Here is a 10,316-nt window from a genome sequence, read left to right as displayed (position 1 = left end):
TACAAGCAAGGACAATGTTGCAGTGTAATATACAAGTGGTATGTCAAGTAAAAACTTCGTACCCCATTGCCCCTCTTCGCTATGCGAAGGTATGGGGGAGGGATGTTGTACGCAGCCTTACCCTTGCATATACAAAGAGGCTGAGTAATAATTGTAATATACAAGATGAAAATCGATTTTTGTAAAGGAGCTGTACCGAGCTGCAAACACACAAAAACAACTTCTTGCTATGCCTTTTACCATCAACTATGTCAACTGCTGTGGTATCAAACATCATAAAGCAAGTAGGTAAAGTATTGGCAAAGAGCTGTACCGCCTCAAAAAAGGTTCAGGCCAAGAGAAAAACCAGAAGAAAGCTTCTCCATCAACAAAGAAATAATGCACACATATTATGGGCATGAACCCCTATTATTTGTATGAGAAATAATACTTTTAACTCTTGAAGATGGTAATGGAACTTTAGACATTGGCCCTTGACAGTAGAAGCTGTATCGGATACTTAATATTGCAATGCTGAACTGCTTATTCAATCATCATAAGGCTCTACTGAAAAGTCTGGCTCTTCTGGCTTTTGAAACTTGGGCAACTCTACATCCTTGATCTTCTGAACCCCTCTCCTTGTGTTTGCAGCAAATCTTGAAGCCAGTATAGTGACACCTAGATTCTGTTTCACTTGTGCAGTGTTTGAAGTCACTGCACTGTGCTCTTGTTCCCCATGCTCCATTTCATCCCCGACTTCTTCATCGTGATTGAAGGACTGGCATTCCCTCAAGCTAAGGCTCTTTGCCAACATTCTCTTCTTGAACCGGCGCCATGCCCCTTGAATGAAGCACGCTGCCCATGTCCTCCAATGGTAAGAGTAGAAACGGAAAGTGTGCTGTAACTTCTTGTTGTGGAGACGTCGGAACTGGTTGGCCACAAATTTAAGATCTTCTGCTCTTAGTGCAAAGGCTTCCACTTCCACAAGGGCTTAACAGTTCTTGTAGACGAAGGCAAGTTGAGAGTGGATATTGGAAGCAATGCCCAAGCAAGTAGCTCTTCTCCACAGAAATCACCAGGCCTCAAGGTAATGGAGTTGAAGAAACCAGTTCTGCCTCCATTTGTGGTTGAGCTTTCAAGTTTCCCTCTGATGATAAAATGCATCTCTGTAACCGGGTCTCCTTCTCTCACTATGTATGTGCCTTGAGTACTCAAGGATGATACCAATCTCTCACATATGGCATCCAGTAGTTGATCATCCATTTGTGAGAAAAAGGGAACCTGTAGTTGGTGGAAAAGAAGCCATTACATGATGTATATCAATTAAAGAAAATAGTAGATGCACCGTTGCACGAATAGTATTAAGGATATTTACAATATCATCTAATCAGAAATAGTTATGTATAATAAGTTTATTGATTTTACAAAATCTATCAAGAGTATAAAATACATAGAAACTAAACTCTATAGATTATTAAACTGCAAGAAACTATTGTAGTTGATATGCATGGAGGAAATTAAATTATTGAACATTTGTTCATGTCAAAAGAGCATAGTTTGATACATGAACATTTGTTGTGAGGAACTTACACGTCGAACGAGGTCCAGGCAAAGGTGGCATTGGATATCTCTACGTAGGTCAGTAGGAAGGCCACGTAGGATTGTTTCTTCATCAACCCCACGAGTTGCAAGCCACTTGTACTGAACAAATCTTCGGACTCGCTCTCTGAGATTTTGTGGGAGCTGGCGATGGCTCATCCACTCTTCAGTGTCACGTCGCTTGAGCCTCCACTCTTCAAGCCTCACAGTAATGGATTGCAAATAGGTCTGCATTGAATTCAGCATGCTTAGGTGTTTCACCAAATTATATACTATATTCTGACAAGGTTCGAGTAAAAAACAATGCCATATAACAAAAGTAGAAAAGTTCAACCACATAGTGCTTAAGATCTTTGTAGATGATAGTATGATACTCTCCAGAAATATTTTCAGCAGAAAGAAAGTTGCACCTCAGGAAGATTATACACACATAACTATTAGAGAAAACCTTCAATTAATTCATGTTATATGTGTCACCAAATCAGAACTTCAAAAACTTTGTCAAATTAATCCCTCTGATATTTAAATTGCTAACATATTATTACTCTAAAGATTTTTTTCATCAAATTAACCCTTTAAAAATCTAATCTATCATCGAATTAGTTTCTCAAAGATATATAAAATGCACCGTATAATTTCTCGCAGAATACTAAAGTAATAACAAAAAGAATTTTTGGGAAACTAATTTAATGAAAAATTAAATAAATAAATTACAAAATTGAATTTGACATCAAATCCAACCCAAGACCTACCTTAGAATGTTAAGTATATAGATCTTTTTCATTTATAAGATGTTAAACTTGTCTAATTTTATCCAATATAAAACTTCTTCGCTCATATTTGTCATTTCAATAATTTCTCTTTCAAAGTGTGAGTTTTTCTATATGCTATGTACTCCATCAAGCCAAAGTTTCAATGCTTTAATACTATTGTTGGAATGACAAGTGTGAGCGAAGCATCCAACCATTGAATAAGAATAAACTAATTGCTCGGTGAAAAAGACCCATTCACCATATATCTTGAATGTGATGTCAACTGTCAAAGACCACTTGTGTAATAACCTATGTCCTGGATGATCTCCCCTAAAAGCAACAGAACTTGATGTTGTAAATAACATTCTTTTGAAATTAGAGTTTCGAGGGTTTGAAAATCCAAATCACCTGCATGTTACCAATTAAGTGGGCAAACAGAACAAGACCCAGAATAGCTGAGTATTGCAAATGCAGTTTCCCAAACGAACGTGCTTGTTGTCAAACTCTGGCCATAGGAACTGAAAATACAGAAAATAAAAAGGTTAATCAAATGTGAACAAATAAAGAATCAGTGAACATAGACATGTGATGTTCAGCAGAAGTTCATGTTAAATATTTATCTGTAAGGAAAAATAATTGAGTATTCAGACTGAAGAACCAAAGCTTTTGCTTCTAATGAGAGAAAAAACAATATCTTGCTTGGCCATAATTTTTGGAGAAAAAACTCTTTCAGCCAGAAGAGGCATGGTTGAAAATAGTTCTAGAACCAAACCTTAAGTTCTGCAAGCCCCACCACAGACAATAGAGATACTTCTCTTTAAACACAGAGGACACAACATTATTTTCCACTGCATTTCCAAATATTCCATAGTTGAAATTGATGCTATTTTCTGGATTGCAGTTACCAAACACAGAAGTAGTGTTTACCCACTTCGTGCGATCATCATGGTTTAAAGTACTGCAATCTAAGTACTTAAGAGCACATTTCACAGGGAGGCTTTCATTTCTGCATTCAGATTTCCGGCAAGTAGCATGCCTTTCAATTGATAACAAGTACCAGGATGCACCCAAGACCTACAAAAGTAATAAACATCTGAAACGCTGAGAGATGATAACTAGTTTTAAATTATGAAAGGCAAATTGTGAATGAAGAAAACATACATGACTAGCTAACATGTATAGTAGAATTGTAAGCAGCTCCAGTCCAAGCTGTCTTTGTAACCACACCAGTGGCTTTAATAATCTGAGATCTTAATGGGAAAATCATATATAATCTGGGGACATATTGAAGCAGAACAATTAGTACAAGTGCATTGTTGGTATGATCAGCATGGGAGCTTCTAATTGCTGGCATAATAAACCAAATCACAATCTGCCAACCAAGAAAAAACATGTAATTTAACATCACTTTCAAACATTGGCAAACTTCCAAGGACAAAAAATAGCAGCGAAATCTACTTAGGTACATCTGACACCATATTAAACCCCAAACCTTATAATATTAAATTTAAGGGTCTTCATCACTTATATATTACTCAACATGTCTATATTTATTCAATGTTGGACTTCTTACTTAAACTTGCACTGCAATAATTACTTTTTATTAAATTGGTCAATTAGCATGGTATTTGTTTCTATTTTCTTTGCATTAGACATATACAAAATGAGAGAATTAAGGCTGAAGCATTTGTAGTACCTGGGGAAGAGGCAGTGTAGCAACAAGATCTAGGAAGAACTCTGATCTCAAATACCGCCTTGCAATCAGCCTAGGATCCATAGCAAGCTCACCCCTAGCAAAAACCCTTGAATTCGGTGACACATAGGCCGTCCTGAACTTGATGGCCATGTTGAGCAGATAGAAAACATCAGCAAACGTTCGGAAACATGTCACAAACAATTTCTAAATTCAAATCAGTAGCCATACACGATGACTTTGCCGTCATTTGCTACTGAGGGGAGGTAGAAAAAGAGTGGACAACAAACAGTGCTAGAATGCAAGAAAACAGGAAAGCCCGGTTCCACTCCAAAATAACATCACTTCCAGGATCAAGAATTCTCTTCTTCCGTGGCTCGTGATTTTCTGGGAAAACCTTCAACTTTCCAAGCGAGGCAATTTTGATACTCATTCTGTTCTTTTCACCATTACTAATTTTAAATTCTGGGTAGACTTGGAATGCCTTCTCATGGTGTTTGTGAGCGTCTATCTTCTCCCAAAGAGGTTCAAGAGTGTGTTTTCCATCATTGGAGAACCTGTGAGTTTTCAAAACCATTTACCAAATCTGAGTAAAATTGTGATCGGAATAAACTGAATGAAAAAGATGAAGAAAAATATAAAGGGACTATACATGGCAGTGAATTTACCAGACTAGCTTCTCATTTTTTAGCTCCATTGTTATGATTATGATGAACTATTGACAAATGTTAACACACTAGTTTTACTAAGGAGTGCATTACATTGCAAGTTGCAGCATAACAATGAAGAAAAGCAAACTCTATTGGCTCTGCTGTTCCCTTTGAACATTACTTCTTCTCAGATCAATGAAACGTGTTTTGTACTTCATCAGCAACCAAAATAAGCTTTTGAAGGAAAGGGAAAAGTTGTGTAATGAGGGGGAGTGATAAGCTTTGATTCAATTCAACGCTTAAAGTACGGTTTTGGATTTGGACAAAATGGGTTTGACTTGCTTTCTTCCGTGGACAACGGAAGACTTACCACCAAAACGGCCAGCCATTAAACCACAACGTGTAACCAATGTGTTTACTCGCTACAGCAAATTATCCACCATAAAAATCCTAGATTGCACGTATCAGTTGTGGTCATTTGTGTTTTAACATAAAAATGGCAAAAGAATCTGATGACAAAACTTAGACCTAAATTGTTGATTATAAAAAATGAACCCATTTGCACGCATCAGTTGTTAATACAAATGTAACTGCTACTATCTAAACATATAAAGGACCAAACTTCAGACTAAAAGTAGGGTGTGCCAGGCCCACGCTATAGTGCAACGCAAGGGCGACACATGAGAGGCCCAGTAGCAAGCTACTGTTTTGGACTCTCCCCTTTAAAAAAGTAATTTAATATCGTGTGAACCAATGGTCCACATATCAGATATTAAACTGATAAGAACAGATACTACACTTGATCTTAGCCAAAAGGCCGAGAAAGGTATGAGTTTCCACAATATGTAATGCGTTTTTTATAATAAAATCTGAAGCGAGTGTTATCTCATCTCAGCAATGTGGGACTTCGTTATAAGTGTCTCCAAGTTTTGTTCGGATGCAGAGCATGAGCCAGTTCAATCACAAGCAATGATAGCTATCTTTTTTGGATTCAGATTGTCTTCGGTCCATTCATTCAACGGGTTTATTTACGGCCGCGGTATCCTTGAATATGAATGCCACAAACATAAATGAGCTGCCTCCATAATTTGTGTTTGTGGCATCTTTGCACAGGGTATAATAATGTTACTTTCCATAATAAAACAATTTTCAAATTAGTGGAAGTGATTTTGTGAAACACTTAAAAGAAGATTGATAACATAAAAATGTTGTAGAAACTGGCATGAAGCAAATTTAAACACTTAAGGATTAAAAAAAATGAAGCAAACTTCAATTTTTAACCACTGAAAAAGAAGGAACATGATTGCATTTTTATTCTATTATGTAAATTTGACCGTTATTATTTTTCATCATTGCATTTTTAGTGTGTAGCATGCAGTTACAAGACCTGAGATCTACAAAAATGAACACAAGGATCAGGTCAAAGGACAGAGATACACAAGGATTGTGTGCTGGACTTGGAACTCGATCCAACATAATATTAACAGGTTGGATATCCTGTTTGCAAGATGGAATGTGGTGAACCTTTGTAACTTCCATTTTATTCCTCAGCAAAGCGTCTCTATGCCACAGCTATTGCCTTAGTCTAGCTGCCCATGCATTTCAAGTTAGTGCTTCAGGCACCAACCGGTGGCAATGCCAAACCCAAGATAGGATGGACAGAACCCATAAGAAACTCTGGGTAAAACACTGGGGTTTTGAAGGATGTTAAAAACAACATATATACAATTAACTTGGTCCATCTCCATCAAATGTGTAGAATTTTATAGCAGCAAACATTACACACAAATTAATTTCAAAAGTATACTTCTGAAAAAACTAGATTTAAAAATTAGGTATACTTCAACTAAGATTGTAGGGTCCTCTGAAGAAGACCCTTTCCCAAAAATTGGCGTATGCTGCTTTGAGTGACAAATACACGGTATTCTTTAGTAAAAGGCGAAAGAATAGTTCGCTTTGCATTTATCACACAGCTCCGTGCCTTACAATGCAAATAGCTCTTTCATTTTATAGCATACAATACACTTCAACTTAGTACATTGCTCGATGTGGGCTTTGCTTAGGGAACAAACCCCCGTAAGCGTAATATTCTGTGCGGTGCTCCCAACTCAACATGTTGTTGTTACAATCTTTCCTCATTCCTCATTTGTTACGAATATTTCATGTCTTCTTCTTTCATCTAGTTTTCTTGTCTTTCATATTACATTGTTTTAGATCTCAACATCTCAAAGCAAAGTAGGTAGAAGAAACTGGATCTTGGTTTAATTAAACTTGGCTTCTACAAGAAGATTTGTTCCTGCATTTTTTGTAGCATACCAAAAACAGTGAATGAGACTGATGGGTTACTTAGTTCTTCAACTCCTTGTTCAGCTTCTTGTTTCTCTTCACTTCTCATCGAGTTTCCCTTTCCCTAACCCAAAGTCGTTTAAAATATGATTTTTTGTGAAAGGATAAAACAGTGTGCATGTTGGTAACTTGGATTGTTTTCTTTCTTGTCTAGGATTGGAGTCAGCCCACAATTGTTGATGGATTTGAGGGTATCCTCTATAGTTACGGATCATCAAATATGAGGAGAAGGCTATATGTCTGGGCGTAATTCAGAATGTATTTTCTCTCTTTCTATATTGTAGTGGGAATAAAGAAGAAAAAATAGAATTATGGATTGCTTGGTATGATAATTTTTATTTTATGTCTCTTTCATTATAGAGAGAAATTATACATGTTTGACAGAATTCAGAACAAAAAATTAGTTGACTAAAGCTCTATAATTCCTAGAGAGGATGTTGATTATGCTTTCGAGGCTTGAAGTAAGATTAGCTACAATACATTGGATTACACCATCAAGCAGTATCTTTTCTCGAATAGACTTGTCAACTTTTCAATTTTCCCTACCAAGTTTTTGGAAATTTTGAATTTATATTTTGTAGATTCTTCCTTTTATAATTCATACTTCTTTGGATTAAATTATAGTTAAATTCCATAAATCTTATCTAGTGGCATGTAGTTTGCAAGGAGACCTCCTGGTTATGCTTTTATTAACTTTCATGGTATGTTTAGGTTTAGAAGCATTTTTGAATGTAGTAAAATGCCGTTAGTTTTTTCTTCAATTTTTCTAACTAATTAATTCTGATTTTATGCTAATGCATTATTGTTTCCCCCTTTCCTGGTTGATATGTTGAAGGGATTTTCCTCACTTTTGTATTTTTAGTCTTCTTTCACATTTGAAGAATCCATAGGCCTATGAGCAAGCAGTTGCTCCCTTTCCTCTACTTCTGCCTTGATTTATGCCACTAGGCCTGCAGTGTTGGTTTTATTTGTTAAGGTTCATCAAAGTCTACAGTTTTGTACAATTTGATGGCATGTACAAAGAAATAAGAATGTGAACCGAGGAATGATTACTTGGGAAGGTTATGGCAAGCTACACTACACGTCTGTGACATAATGTGTTTGTCTTTATGAGTTGTGTGCTACTGCAACTAACATGTGAACCATGTGAGTGCTTCCTGTGTTCTGCACATGTTCCTATTAGCCATTTGCACTACATCAGTGTTGTAAAACTCACGGGTTAAACATGCACCAACTCAATCAATTTAGAACTCAAAAAATGAATTAGCAATTAATAGAATTAACTAGCCATATAAATGTTGTATGTAACTTCAACTAATCTTGAAGAAAGTACGAAAATCCTAGTAAAACAAAATATGAGAGGTTATTAGAGTCCAGCTGAATGGTGACTGGAGAAGAAAGAAAGGACATACCATGTAATTCTGTAATTCGGCAGTGGGCAGTTTTGTCCTTAAAATAATGAAAAAAACTTCCTCCAGTCACTCTTCAAGTCTGCATATTCTTTGAATCTCTAGCATGAGCCTTATGTTTGATGCGCCTAATAGCAGCTAGATATCATAGTGATGGTTTAAAATAAGAGTTTAATCAACTTTTGACTACCTTACAAGTTATAAAGAAATTTGAGTCTTATATTAATTTTCTTAAAAGTCACACACGAATTGTAATTGAATTAAAAGTATATAAAACTTTACATTAACCATGTACAACAATTAAATTATTTTTTAATAATCAAAAGTTCAACTTTTTTAAAATGTTTAAAAAACAGTAATTTGTTATTTTATAAATGCTTTTTTCTCTAAAAAAGACAAAATTAATTTATTCTAAGCAAAAAGTTATTCAGGTGAGCAGTTTAACACTTATGTCCCTTAATAAGATTCGACTCTTGCTTGAGCATAAAATTATAACCAAAGATACTACTTTATCCAAGATGGGGTTGTTCTCGATGGAGAAATTTAAGTTGGGTACCAAATAGAATAAATACATATTGGTTAAAAAGAACAAAAATACTAATTAGTACAAAGATGAAATTTGAAGACAATTTTATTGGTATTTTGATTTTCTCTCTCCTGCTGATTATGTCTAACTATTATTTTGATTGATGAATATTGTCTTCTTATTGGTTGGTTTTTCTTTTCGTGCATATTTGTACTAAAATATTTCTAACAAATAGCACTACTCTAAAAAGAATGTCCAATAGTTAAGCGTGAGTTTGTATTCACATTGATAAGCAATAATTTATTACTTTTACTCTAGCGTATAATCAATCTTAAAAACAATACAATCTAAATGATAAAAAATGGTTAGTTGGTATGCATAAGCTCCCATTAACATGTAAATGGCGTTTACATTCTTTTGTCACTACCAACTACCAAATACCATGCATTTCACCAATAATATCGACCATTAATGATCTAAATGTCGCTTTAGAGAGTTGAGATATCATGCATCAACAAAAGATTTTTTTTCTTTTTCCATTAGATAATAATTAATGCACTTCAGCCTGAATTTAATATATTTTAACAAAAATAATTATTTTTAGTTCTTCATAAAATATTAAAACTATTTTACTTATGGTAAATATAAAAATTAAAATAAAATTTCAAAACATTTTAAAGAATAAAAAGATATTCCAAACAAATTAAAAGAGTACTAATGGTTAAATTAGTATGCACATATTTAAATTCATCTATAAAAAATATTACATGTGTGAACTCAGCCTCAAAATCTTGTTGGTGATTAATACATACATTAGGATTGTGGTGTTATTGCAAGTGTCATTAATGATTTTGGTCCTTCTCATATGTATTGTTCCTATCTATTTTTCCAGTACAGGCATTAACTCAAAGTTTTACTACTAGATAAAGCATTTTCTACATTGATTAAAAGGCACATTTGACTTCGGTTATTAACCATCGTCGTAGCCAACATCAAAGAAAGTATTGACTTTCTACGACAATTCCATAAAAATCGTCTTAGAAAAAGGTATCCTTCTAAGACGATTCTTCAAGGAATTGTCTTACAATCTATTTTAAAAAAATTATAATATATTGAAGATTCTAAGACGGTTATTTGATAAAATCGTTTTAGAATGTAGACATTCTAAAATGGTTTGAAAATTGTCTTAAAATATATATTTTTTTAAAAAAAATTAAAATATTTTGAGAAGTTTTAAAAAATTGAACCACAATTGAAAATAGGCTTCCACTAGCTAATCAATATTATTCACAAATTATTTAACAACTAACCATTTAGAAAATGTAAAACATATAAACAACCATATTGATACACATCACTAGG

The 10,316-nt window shown here is 34.5% G+C and overlaps 2 non-coding genes and 1 pseudogene across 2 annotated transcripts; all 3 read right to left on the bottom strand.

Annotated features, from left to right (window-relative positions):
• LOC114409051 lies at positions 1-5,522 on the bottom strand (annotated as a pseudogene).
• On the bottom strand, positions 5,308-5,503 carry LOC114410939. Its single transcript, XR_003666331.1, has one exon. It is a non-coding gene; the product is annotated as a U2 spliceosomal RNA (small nuclear RNA).
• Positions 5,523-6,530: 1,008 nt separating the features above from the next.
• LOC114410963 lies at positions 6,531-6,648 on the bottom strand. The gene has a single exon (XR_003666353.1). It is a non-coding gene; the product is annotated as a U5 spliceosomal RNA (small nuclear RNA).
• Positions 6,649-10,316: the final 3,668 nt, after the last annotated feature.

Source organism: Glycine soja, chromosome 4, assembly GCF_004193775.1.
Source record: "Glycine soja cultivar W05 chromosome 4, ASM419377v2, whole genome shotgun sequence".
Lineage (NCBI taxonomy): Eukaryota > Viridiplantae > Streptophyta > Magnoliopsida > Fabales > Fabaceae > Glycine > Glycine soja.
This window is presented reverse-complemented; position numbering and strand designations above follow the sequence as displayed.